Source organism: Colobus angolensis, unplaced genomic scaffold (assembly GCF_000951035.1).
Source record: "Colobus angolensis palliatus isolate OR3802 unplaced genomic scaffold, Cang.pa_1.0 Scaffold87, whole genome shotgun sequence".
NCBI classification, from domain to species: Eukaryota; Metazoa; Chordata; class Mammalia; order Primates; family Cercopithecidae; genus Colobus; species Colobus angolensis.
In genome coordinates, this window is record NW_012122598.1 from 3,208,925 (window position 1) to 3,220,211 (window position 11,287).

Here is an 11,287-nt window from a genome sequence, read left to right on the forward strand (position 1 = left end):
GGACCAAGCCCAGCTAATTTTTTGTATTTTTAATAGAGACAGTGTTTCACTGTGTTAACCAGGATGGTCTCGATCTCCTGACCTTGTGATCTGCCTGCCTCAGCCTCCCAAAGTGCTGGGATTACAGGCGTGAGCTACCACCCCCCGCCCAGCCTTGCTAGCTCTTTGAGAGTTGAACCAGCCTCAAGCTCAGGCACCCTCCTCTCCTCCTAACAACTTGGCATTTGTAAAAAGTGGCACAGACAATCCTGTGAGGTAGGCCCACCCACAAGCCCAAGGAAAACTGAGTGTGGTGAGGAGCTGTCCAGGTCCCTGGTCTGAATCTCAGCATCTAGCCTCCAGATCTGGGCCTGCAGCCCAGACCCCACTTCCCCAAGCTGCTGCAGGTTATGGAGGTTGCAGTCCTGCTGCCCCAAAGCCTGGAGGAGGATAAGAAACTACAGCTGCCACCTGGCCATGCTTGCAGGGGTGGGGAATGGTGGGGGTGCTCAACACACCACATTCTGAAAATAAGTAAATAAGGAGAAAAAGGCAAAGTCCCTCTGTGGAAACACAGCTGGGGCCACCGATGCAGGTTCCCGTGTGGAGCACCTAGCCTAAGATAAGGGCGAGAGAGGTGAAAGGGGCTTGGGGATCCCAGGCCTTGTGGGCCCTCCAGGGAGGATGGTCTGGGCCTCTGAGAGAGTGGAGTCCAGCTAGTGGAACTTTGGAGAAAGGCACAATTGATGTGGACTTTGGGAGGCCTAAAGCAAATGCTGGTCCCAGACTGGCCAGAGATACCCCCCGCAAGTCTAACTTTCAAGAACAAGGTCAGAGTGAACAGCTAATTGTCAGGGAGATGGGGTAGGAGGGAACAGGTAATAATGAGAGAGGTATCCAAAACTAGAGACAGGGACCTGAAGGTAAGGCAAGGCCATGACAACACAGAAGGGTAGGTAGAGAAGATGTCATGCTGGAAACAAGAGACAGCCCCACCCAGTAGTCAGGCCCCCACACCACAGCCCAGCCTGTCCATCTGCCCTCATCACCCCAGTTCCCCACCGACCCCATATAAGGACCTTGAGCTAAACCTTCCCATCACCCACTTTGCACATATTGTGTCACCCACTGGGCACACTGTTTCCCTTCCTCCTTTCTATTATAATCCTGCTGATCCTCCAAGACCTCAGCTTAGAGTCTGGACCGGCCCAACCCTTTTTTTTTTTTTTTATTTCTAAATCACTACATCCAACTAACTCATTTATAATAAGCTCCTTCTCACTGGGAGTGGGTCAGACCTTGGCCAGGGCACTTCACATGGATTCTTCCATTTAACCCTCTCCCCAACCCTTCCAGGTTTGGAATTACAATCTGCATTGTTTAAAGACAAAAACAGAGGCTCAGGGGCAGGATTGAAACTCAGGTCCCCTAACTCCCAGTTTTGTGCAGGACCCATTGGCCCTAGACTCTAACCTCCAGAGGCTGTGGCTTCTGGCCCCATGGGCCTTGAGTCTTATAAGTGAACCACAAAACCAGGTACACACACAACCTATAAACTGAAAATGGAGGTGCCTACAATGGGGGCCTTTGTGGGAATGGACGCATTCTAGTTCCCCATCTGGACGATAATCACCCAAGCATGTTCACTCTGGAAAAGTCATCAAATTGTACTTTTTTTTTTTTTTTTTTGAGACAGAGTTTTGTTCTATCACCCAGGCTGGAGTGCAGTGGCACAATCTCAGCTCACTCCAACCTGTCTCCCAGGTTCAAGTAATTCTCCTGCCTCAGCCTCCCAAGTAGCTGGGACTACAGGTGCCCGCCAACATGCCCAGCTAATTTTTGTATTTTTAGTAGAGATGGGGTTTCACCATGTTGGCCAGGCTGGTCTTGAACTCCTGACCTCGTGAACTCCTTACTTGCCTTGGCCTCCCAAAGTGCTGGGATTACGAGCCACCGCGCCTGGCCAAACTGTACTCTTAAGACTGTACTCCAGGCACTGTGGCTCATGCCTAAAATCCCAGCACTTTGGGAAGCCGAGGCAAGAGGACTGCTTGAGCCCAGAGTTTGAAACCAGCCTGAGCAACACAATGAGACCCTTTCCTTACAATAAAATTTTTTAAATTAGCCAGTTTGTGGTGGTGCACACTTGTAGTCCCAGCTACTTGGGAGACTGAGGTGAGAGGATTGCTTGAACCCAGGAGTCTGAGGCTGCAATGAGCCATAATTATGCCATTATACTCCAGCCTGGGCAACAGAGTGAGACCCTGTCAAAAAAAAAAAATAATAATAATAATTGTACACCTATGATGTGTGCACTTTTCTGTATTATGTTATATTCCCCCCAAAGTTTGTTTGTTTATTTTTGAGATGGTGTCTCGCTCTCTTGCCCAGGCTGGAATGCAGTGGCCGGATCTCAGCTCACTGCAAGCTCCGCCTCCCGGGGTCACGCCATTCTCCTGCCTCCGCCTCCCGAGTAGCTGGGACTACAGGCGCCGGCCACCTCGCCCGGCTAGTGTTTCGTATTTTTAGTAGAGATGGAGTTTCACTGTGTTAGCCAGGATGGTCTTGATCTCCTGACCTTGTGATCTGCCTGCCTTGGCCTCCCAAAATGCTGGGATTACAGGCGTGAGCCACCGCGCCCTGCCCAAATTTTATTTTTAAATAGCCACACCTGAATGAGAGAGACATATTTCTTCATATGGATCCAGATGCAGATGGAATTTATTGAGAACAATTCTTTCAAGTGTGTGCTTCTGAAATCACAGTGGCTGTTTCTTATTATGTATTATTTCTATCAACAGATAGAGCACAAGTACTGTTAGCAGGGAATGCAACATCTCATAGTAGAAAGGGGTCCTCCTGCTGACAACACAGTTTATTTTCTGAGCAGTTCACCAGGCCCTTACCCCTCCTAGTCAAATCTTATGGGGCCCAGGGATTTATCATGTACTTAGACCCATCCCTCACAAAGATGTAAACACCATGAGGACAAGGGCACTGTCTCCTACCCCATGCTAGGAAGATCCTTTATACATCCTCGGTGGTAAGTAGCCCAGTGCAGGCCCCAGATGAGCAGCCAATGTCCATCACCATTCCCCAGCCCAGAGGGTGGGGGCAGAGATGGGTAAACAGGAGATGAAGGAAGTGGAATTACACAGCCCTTTTCCCACGCTACCCCTCCACCTTGGGCTGGGCCCCGCCCCTACTGAGTAGAGGTCAGGAACTTGCCCTACTTTCACTGAGACTGTCCCCACCCATGGGCCTCCACACCCTTCCCCTGGGGTGGGCAGAAGGAGTGAGCTTCGCCTTCTCCAGCTCAGAAGTGGCCCTGGGAGCTTCCCCTCGGCCCCAGGGTCTATCACCAGCCCTGACCTGGCCACTTCCTCTTCCTGCTCTGGCAGTGGGCAGGGGGATTTGCACTGTGGGCAGGGAAGCACTGCCTACTGCCCCGGGGGCTTCCCATGGGCAGCTCTGGGAACCGGGGGGAAGGGTCAGGCCCAGACCCCTGGCTCTGCTCTCCTGGCCCTTGCCCAAGCCCTACCATGAGCACATGTATCATTATCTCCCCAAAACCAGCATCCCAGAGACCCAGGCAGGCCTGCACCCTTCCCCTCAGCTCTCAGCAGGGGCCAAAGATGGAAGAGCTATCAGAGGCATCTTTGTCCAGGAGATAGCAAGCCTATCTTGTATGACCTGAGGCCAGTCCCTTGTCCTCTCCAAGACTGCTTCCTCATCTGCCTAATGCAGACATCACCAGTCCCAGTGCTGGCAGAATTCAGTTCACAACGGAAGGGAGAGGTTCAACATCCAAATGTAGCACTGCCTGGGGCCTGGGCTCCCCCACTGTTGTGGGAAACTTGTAATGACAAGTGAGGGTGGAAGTCAGGAGGCAGGCAGTACCTCCAAGGCACAGGGAAGTGCTACAGGGGGATGGGTTCCAGGACCCCGACATATACCAAAATCCACGCATACTCAAGTCTTGCACTCGGCCCTGTGGAACTCGTGTCTGCAGTGGGACAACCACAGCGGCCTGCAGCAGAATCCTGGGACTGGCAGGGGCAGGAGATAGCAAGGTCCTCAGCTGGACGGGGGAGCCAGCAGCCCTCCTGCTCCAGGAACTACAAACAGTAACCCCATCTCTACTTCTCCCATTCCTGGGCTGAGTGAGAGGAAATGAGAGTGTGCCCAGCGATGTGGCTCTACCCAGCGATGTGGCTCTCCCCAGCACTGGGAGAATTCCAGACTCTGTATGCAGCAAGTGGTCAATTAATACTCTGGAGAGAGCCAGTTAATTAAGGAGGTCAGGGGCTATCTTCAGTCCAGTGATTTCCCTACCCCTCCCTCCCTCCCTCTCAGGCCAGAAGAAATTAACATACAGCACAAAAGAATAAGATCAGACTTCAGGAACAACAGCCAGATGGGGCTGGAAAACACTGACAAGATCACGGAGTTCCTTTGGGAAAGGTTGGCCCACGCCTTGAACCTCCCTCGGTTTCCCCCTCAGTCTGCTCAGCTCCTGGCCAGCTCTCTTCTCCTCTCACCTTGGAGGTTCTCCCACCACCTTGCAGAACATCAACACCCACCAAATTCCCTTGCCTCTGCCCAAGGTCTCCACCCAGCCCATGCGGGCAAAATTTCAAATTCCAAAATAAAAACCCTCTGATAACGAGTCCCAGCCGGAAAGACTGATGCACTTTCCTATTGTTAAAGTATTTTTAGTCACAGGCTCTGGATTCGTTTAGAGACTCACGTTCAGAAAGGGGAAAAAATTTTTTTGAGAACTGGGAAGGAGAGCACAGGAGCCTCCCACGTAAGGAGCTGCTGCCTGTTCCATGCTGGGCCAGAGTCCCTGGCCCAGGTCCCGGAGCGTGTTTGTGGCAAGCTGGTTGGCAGACTTGCCAGACCTCTATCCAGCTCTGCTTCTCAGGCACCCAAAGCAGCTGGGAGGCCCGGCAAGGGGGACAGGCCAGGGGCTGAGGGCTCAGCAGGGCACCAAGCCCCTGGCCCAGCCACTCAGTCCCAACTAGTGGGGGCTCAGGGGGCCCCACTCAGTGGTACCCTGAGTGAGGGTACCACTCAGGGTACCCCAATCCTGAGATACCCCAATGGACACCAAACTTGCTGCAGTGACCAGTGCCTCATCCAGATGGGGCGGACAGGAGAGGAAGACGGACCCTGTGGGGAAGCTCTGAGGAAGGAGCTAGACCGCATCACCTGTCTCTGTCCACCTCTCCCAGTTCTCAGTCACAGCGTTCACAAGTCCAACTACTGTCATCCAGCTGTGGTCAAGCTGCACACTCATGCCTCCAATTGTCGGCCACCCTTGCTTCCTCCCCGCAGAGCCCAAGGCCAAAGGGTTTGGCATGACAGTCGCAATGGGAAAAAATCCAAACAGCCCAGCTCCCATTCCTCAATGTCCCCGTCCCAAGACTCACCAGCTTCCTCCTCACGATCTGCTTTGACCCTGGACAAAGGTCCTGGACAACCGCACGAAGGGAGAATCCCAAGATTGGTTGGGGGCTCTTTCTGGCAGCCTCAGGGAGCCCTGTAGGGAGAGACGTGCTGCCCAGCCAGCCTATCCTCGCAGCCGAGGCCGGGCAGCAGCTGAGCAGGTTCTGGATGTGGTGCTGCCTCCAAGCCGGCGTGTCCTCCTCTGTTTATATAGCAGAAACCAGAGCCGGCCTCTGGGGATGGGGGGAGCCACTTTGGGCCCTCTTGGCTGGGCCTGACTTTGGCCCAGGTCAGCAAGAGCCCAAAATAGTCAGCTGACGGGAGCCCCGGCATGAGCGTGACCCTGGGCCCGTGCCCGGGCCTGGCAGACAGGTGCCCACGTCACAAGACCAGCAGCTCTAGCACTCATGGGGCCCCGGTTGGCAGCCCCTCAGGGTGGCCTTGGCAGTGTGTCTGGCATGGGAGTTCCACCCAATCACCACCATCACCCAGACGACGAGGTAAACACAAGGAATTCTGCCCACCAAGGCTGCTCTGCACCCAGAGGGAGAGCTGGGTGCTTAGGAAGCTGGGTCTGGACTGGGGGTGGATGTGGGGGCCAAGTTGAGGGAGGGACACCTGGCCACTGCTGTCATCTACATTCACGTGCCTTCCAAGTCCAGATCTCCAGCTGACCAGAGAACACCTGCCTCTTACAGTAATTCCTCTCCCTGTCTTCGGCACGAGGTTGATGGTACAGTGCCTGCCGCCACTGGGAGGCCAGGCACGCACCCAGCCCCACCCCCAGAACAGGAGGCCCCACTTCCTAGGGCTTCCCCTTCCCTCCAGGCTGGGACCATACACCCCATCCTCCCCACCCCAGCCACCTCTCCAAGGCTCTCTGCATCCCGAACGCTGACCCCCTGTGAGGCAACACTGTTTGGGAAGCTGAGGGAGATACTGAGCCAGCGCCTGCTTCATCCAGGATCTCTCAAGGCCTGGGAGGGCTGCTGCTCAGAGATGGCCCTCTTCCAGGGAAGGAGGAAGGGAATCTCATGGCCCCTGTCTGTCTGGGGTGTAAGGCAGAGCTCCAGCTCCTTTAGGCACAGAACCAGGACTACAGTGCCCTTGGCCCCATCTCATGTCCCCAGGAAAGGCCTGCTGGAAATCCCATTCCCGTCCTCCAGCTCTCAAGTCCCAGATCAGTGTGGGCCTTCTCCGGAAGCACCCTCAGTCAAGGAAGTTATGTCCTCCACCGTCAGACCAGGCACCAGTGCTTGCCAGCTACCCAGGAGGCATGGTTCTGGGCTTGGCTCTACACATCCTTACTGCAGGACCCCTGGAAAAGTCATTTCTCCCCTCTGTACCTCAGTCTCCTCTTCTGTAAGTGGAGGAGATGTGCTAGATCACAAGTAGTGGAAGGGCTGTCCTTGCCTTCCCATTCACAGAGGCCACCCCCCACATCACAGACTCCATAGGCCCTCAGGCCTGCCGCAGTAAGGAGGGACAGGCACCATGCTTTCCACGAGGGAGTGGAGGTCCCGGCCTTCCCTTCATGCACTCACCTGGAGAAGTGTCTACATCCGGGAGACAGGCCAGTTCCCCACTGCCACGTCTGCCCCATGATGCTCCCAGCCCAGTCCCCGGATACCCTATTCCACCCTATCTGCTTCCTGGAACCAGGCACATGCTGCCTTGGGAGCAGCTGTCATCCCCTATTCCTACCAGCCCATGTCACCTGGGCCCAGAGCCCTCCAGCCTATCCTGCCAAGAAAATAAGGCTTCCCCAGTCCCCACACCCACATTACCCCCACCTCTGAAGAAATCAGATCCCCCACACTGAACAGCACCTCGGCTGCCACCTCCGCGGGGTTTCCCCTCCATCCTCCTAACCACATCCGCTTTGGGCAGCTCCACCCCCACCTCTGCCCAACCCCACCTGCTGGAGGGGTGTACAAAGGACAATAGCAGAACACTTACCACTCTGGATGGACCAAGAGGCCTTGGCCAACCACATTATCCTGTCAGCCGTCAGGGCCCAGGAGAAGGAACCAGGCTGCCTGGGAGGGGCAGGGCCTGGCCTCTGTCCATGGTGGAGGCCTACAGAGGGAGAGTCGATGTGAGTGATGAGAAGTGAACCAGCCAGCAAGCACATTCCCTGGAGACAGCATGGCCAGGACACACAGGAATGGGAGCAGTGGCAGGATCCAGGCTGCAAGAGGGGGACAAGCCAGCCCAAGGACCTCCCTGGGTTAGGCATCAGAGCCTGGTGGCCCAAGCCCCAGGCAATCTGCTTCCAGGGGTGTAGGGTGTGGCCAGGAGCTGCTGACAGCATCTGGGGCATTTCAGAGCCATATAAACACATCAGCATCTAGTCCCTCCACCTCATACCCTTCTCTGACGTGCACAAAAGGGCATGTTGCAGGCACAGGAAGGGAGCTATTGTGAGGATAGAGCGGAATACCCCTCTCTCCTTAAGGGGCTTCAGTTTGGCTCCTAAAGCCTCAGAGGCCCCCAAAAGGCAGGGGCTCCACTCAGAGTAGAGTGGATGTGGGATCCCAGACTGTCTGGGTTCAAATCCTAGCTCCACTGCTTATCACCTTGGGCAAATTACATAATCTCTTTGTACCTCATGCTCCTCATCTGTAAAAATGATGACATCTCTAAAATTAACAATCACAGGGTTATCAGCAGGCTTTTTAAAAAGTTTTTTTTTTTTTTGAGACAGAGTCTCGCTTTGTCGCCCAGGCTGGAGTGCAGTGGCGCCATCTTGGCTCACTGCAAGCTCCGCCTCCCGGGTTCACGCCATTCACCTGCCGCAGCCTCCGAGTAGCTGGGACTACAGGCGCCCGCCACCTCGCCCGGCTAGTTTTTTGTATTTTTGGTAGAGACGGGGTTTCACTGTGTTAGCCAGGATGGTCTCGATCTCCTGACCTCGTGATCCGCCCGCCTCGGCCTCCCAAAGTGCTGGGATTCCAGGCGTGAGCCACCGCGCCCGGCTAAAAAAAGTTAATGTGTAAAAAAAGACTTAGGACAGTGCTAGATACACATTATCTGCTACATATCATTATTAGGAGAAGTTCAATGAGGACACACACATAAAAGCTAGCCACAGACCCTGGTTCCTAGTCCAAGGCACCCTGGACACCTGGCCTCTCCTTCCAGGGTGGAAGCCAACTATGTGCCTCACCCCACACCCCAGCCTCTTCAGCTCTCCCTTAACCCCGTTCAGCTAGGGTACCTTGACCCACATCTCCCCTTCTCTTCCTCCACCCACTCCACTGCTCTCTCCTCTCGACTACGCTCCAGAGTGAGGGCAGGACCAGGCATTAGCTGGCTATTGGACTGTCCTTAAGACCGAGATGAGGTCTGGGAAAAGAGAAGAAGATGATAGGAGCTGGAGGGACAAAGAGGAGGAGGACCCCAGAGGGTGGGCAATGGGCTTCCTCGTCCTCCTGACCTCTGCCCAAGGTCTACAGGCCAAGGGGAGGACCTCTGGCCCACAGTACCCAGGCTCTCCCCTTACGACATTGCCAGCACCCCTCCCTCCCGATCCTGTGAGTATGATGGGGAGCAGGAAAAGGCCACAGGAAAGGAGGAGGGAAGGCAGGGCAGACTGGAACATCTGAAGCACCTTTAACCCTAAACAGAAAGCAAGACGAGACGAGGCTTCCAATCTGCCCCAGCCCATGGACTACACCTGCTTTCCAGGATGACAGTGTCATCCTCCCAGCCCCCGGAAACTGGTCTATAATTTTCCCCAGCCTTGTCTTTTCTCCCTGGTGGTGCCCACAAATGATTTTAGCATCTTCAAGCAGGTATCTGTTTCCCTGCCTGTTCTAGATCAAAATGCCCCCCTCAATAGTCACACCACAAGCATTTACTGAGGACCCCCTGGAGTCAGGCAGTGTGCCCCGAACCACAGGAGAGCCAAGAATGAGCACACCAAGATCCCAGAGCCCCAGGATCTGATAAGGGATGAACCAAGGTCAAGGACAATCTGCACTGGGCAGAGGGCAAACCAAAGGCTGAGTGGGCTTGGAGAAGGAGAAAGTGACCCCCAAAATGGGGTGGACCATCAGGCCAGATTTCAGTCCCCAGTTCCTGCTCCCCACCAACTTCATTTCCCAGCCACTCACTGTGGTCCCCTCACATGGGCCTTCTCTCCCCACTCAGGGCCTCTGCATCCACTGTTCCCTCTGCCCAGAACTGGCTCTTCCTGATCAACCAGGTTTCCATTCTCATGTCACCTCCCTGAACAGCTTGCACCCCCACCCCACCACACTAGCCTGATTTTTATTCATCAGAGGTCTAATGTTCACATCTGTTCACTGGTTTATCACCTGTCTACCCAACCAGAATGTAAGGATGCTGTCCATCTCAATCACTGCAGAATCTGCAGTCTCTAAACTCTGCTCAGCACTGGCAGGTGCACAGTAAGCGTGCGTGGAAAGGTGGGGGGTGCACATGCCTGCATTGGAGCTGTGCTGGGAGGAAGGTCAGCTAGGTGGGGACAGCATTCCAGCTCAAGAACCACAGCGTTCTTCTTTACGTTGAATCACATCCCTGACTCTAAAAGTCCCTGGATCCCAGCTCTGTCCACTGCACTGGCCCACAGGAAGCCTCATTCTAGTCTTTCCCACCAAGTATTTTAGTCTTTTCTTAACTAAACTGCCCCTTGCAACAGGACACTGCTGACAGGCCCTCTGCATGACAGGCCCTGGTGGCCTCCTGAGTACAAGCTCTACATTGGCCAATATCCCTACCCAGAAATGGGCATATTACTACTATTAGCAATAACAACAGCCGCTAATATTTGTTAAACAACATGTGCCAGATACATTAAGCACTTTACATGCATTTTTCTCATTTCAGCCTCACAATGCTATGAGGAAGGGATTATTATTATGCACATTTTACCAATGAGGAAACTAAGGCCCAGAAAGAAATGTTAAGCAACTTGCCGAAGGTCACACAGCTAGGAATTGGCAAAACTGAGATTAGAACCCAGGGAGCCTAACCAAGGAGTCCAGAATCAGGCATTCTTGCTCCCCCCTACCGCCCACTTGGAGCTGTGTAGTGGATGGAGGCTTCACACTGCACAGAGCAGTCCCACAGCCTCCGTCCAGAGAGCAGCTCAGGAGCTAAGGGCCTGGGTTCCTGGGCCTTTGAGCCAGGCACAGGGCCTGAACTCCTCAGCTGACTTTCTTAAGTCCAGCAGAGGCCTCAGCACAGGCCTCGTCAGTCACATTCACATTGTTAATCTCGGCCCATCCTTCTGCCCAGTTGCCTTCAATTAGAATCTTGATTTTATACTATGCACTTGTCATTCCTCACAGCTCTGGATGACTACAAGGAGTCGGCTGACTTCCTTTTTAAGTCTTCATCCAAGTCACTGATCTTAAATGTTCACTTGGAGTAGGTCTAGGAGCAAGTCTTGTAGCCCCACCACTAGGGCCCCAGGCCAGGCTGACAACAGTCCCCAAATCCATCAGCACCCACTGGGCATAACTGTTGTGAAACCGACCTCTGCCCAGCCTGCGCTTTCCCAATGTGCCGCTAATACTAGCCCCACATCCAAATTAACAATTCACTGTAAACCACCTCTGTAGCATTTCCCCTATCCACCAGGTCATCTATCAAAAACGAAGGCATAAAAACGGAATGAGCCTGCCAGGTGCGGTGGCTCACGCCTGTAATCCCAGCACCTTGGGAGGCCGAGGCGGGCGGATCACAAGGTCAGGAGTTCGAGACCAGTCTAGCCAATATGGCAAAACCCTGTCTCTACTAAAAATACAAAAATTAGCCAGGCGTGGTGGCAGGCGCCTGTAGTCCCAGCTACTAGGGAGGCTGAGGCGGGAGACTCACTTGAACCCGG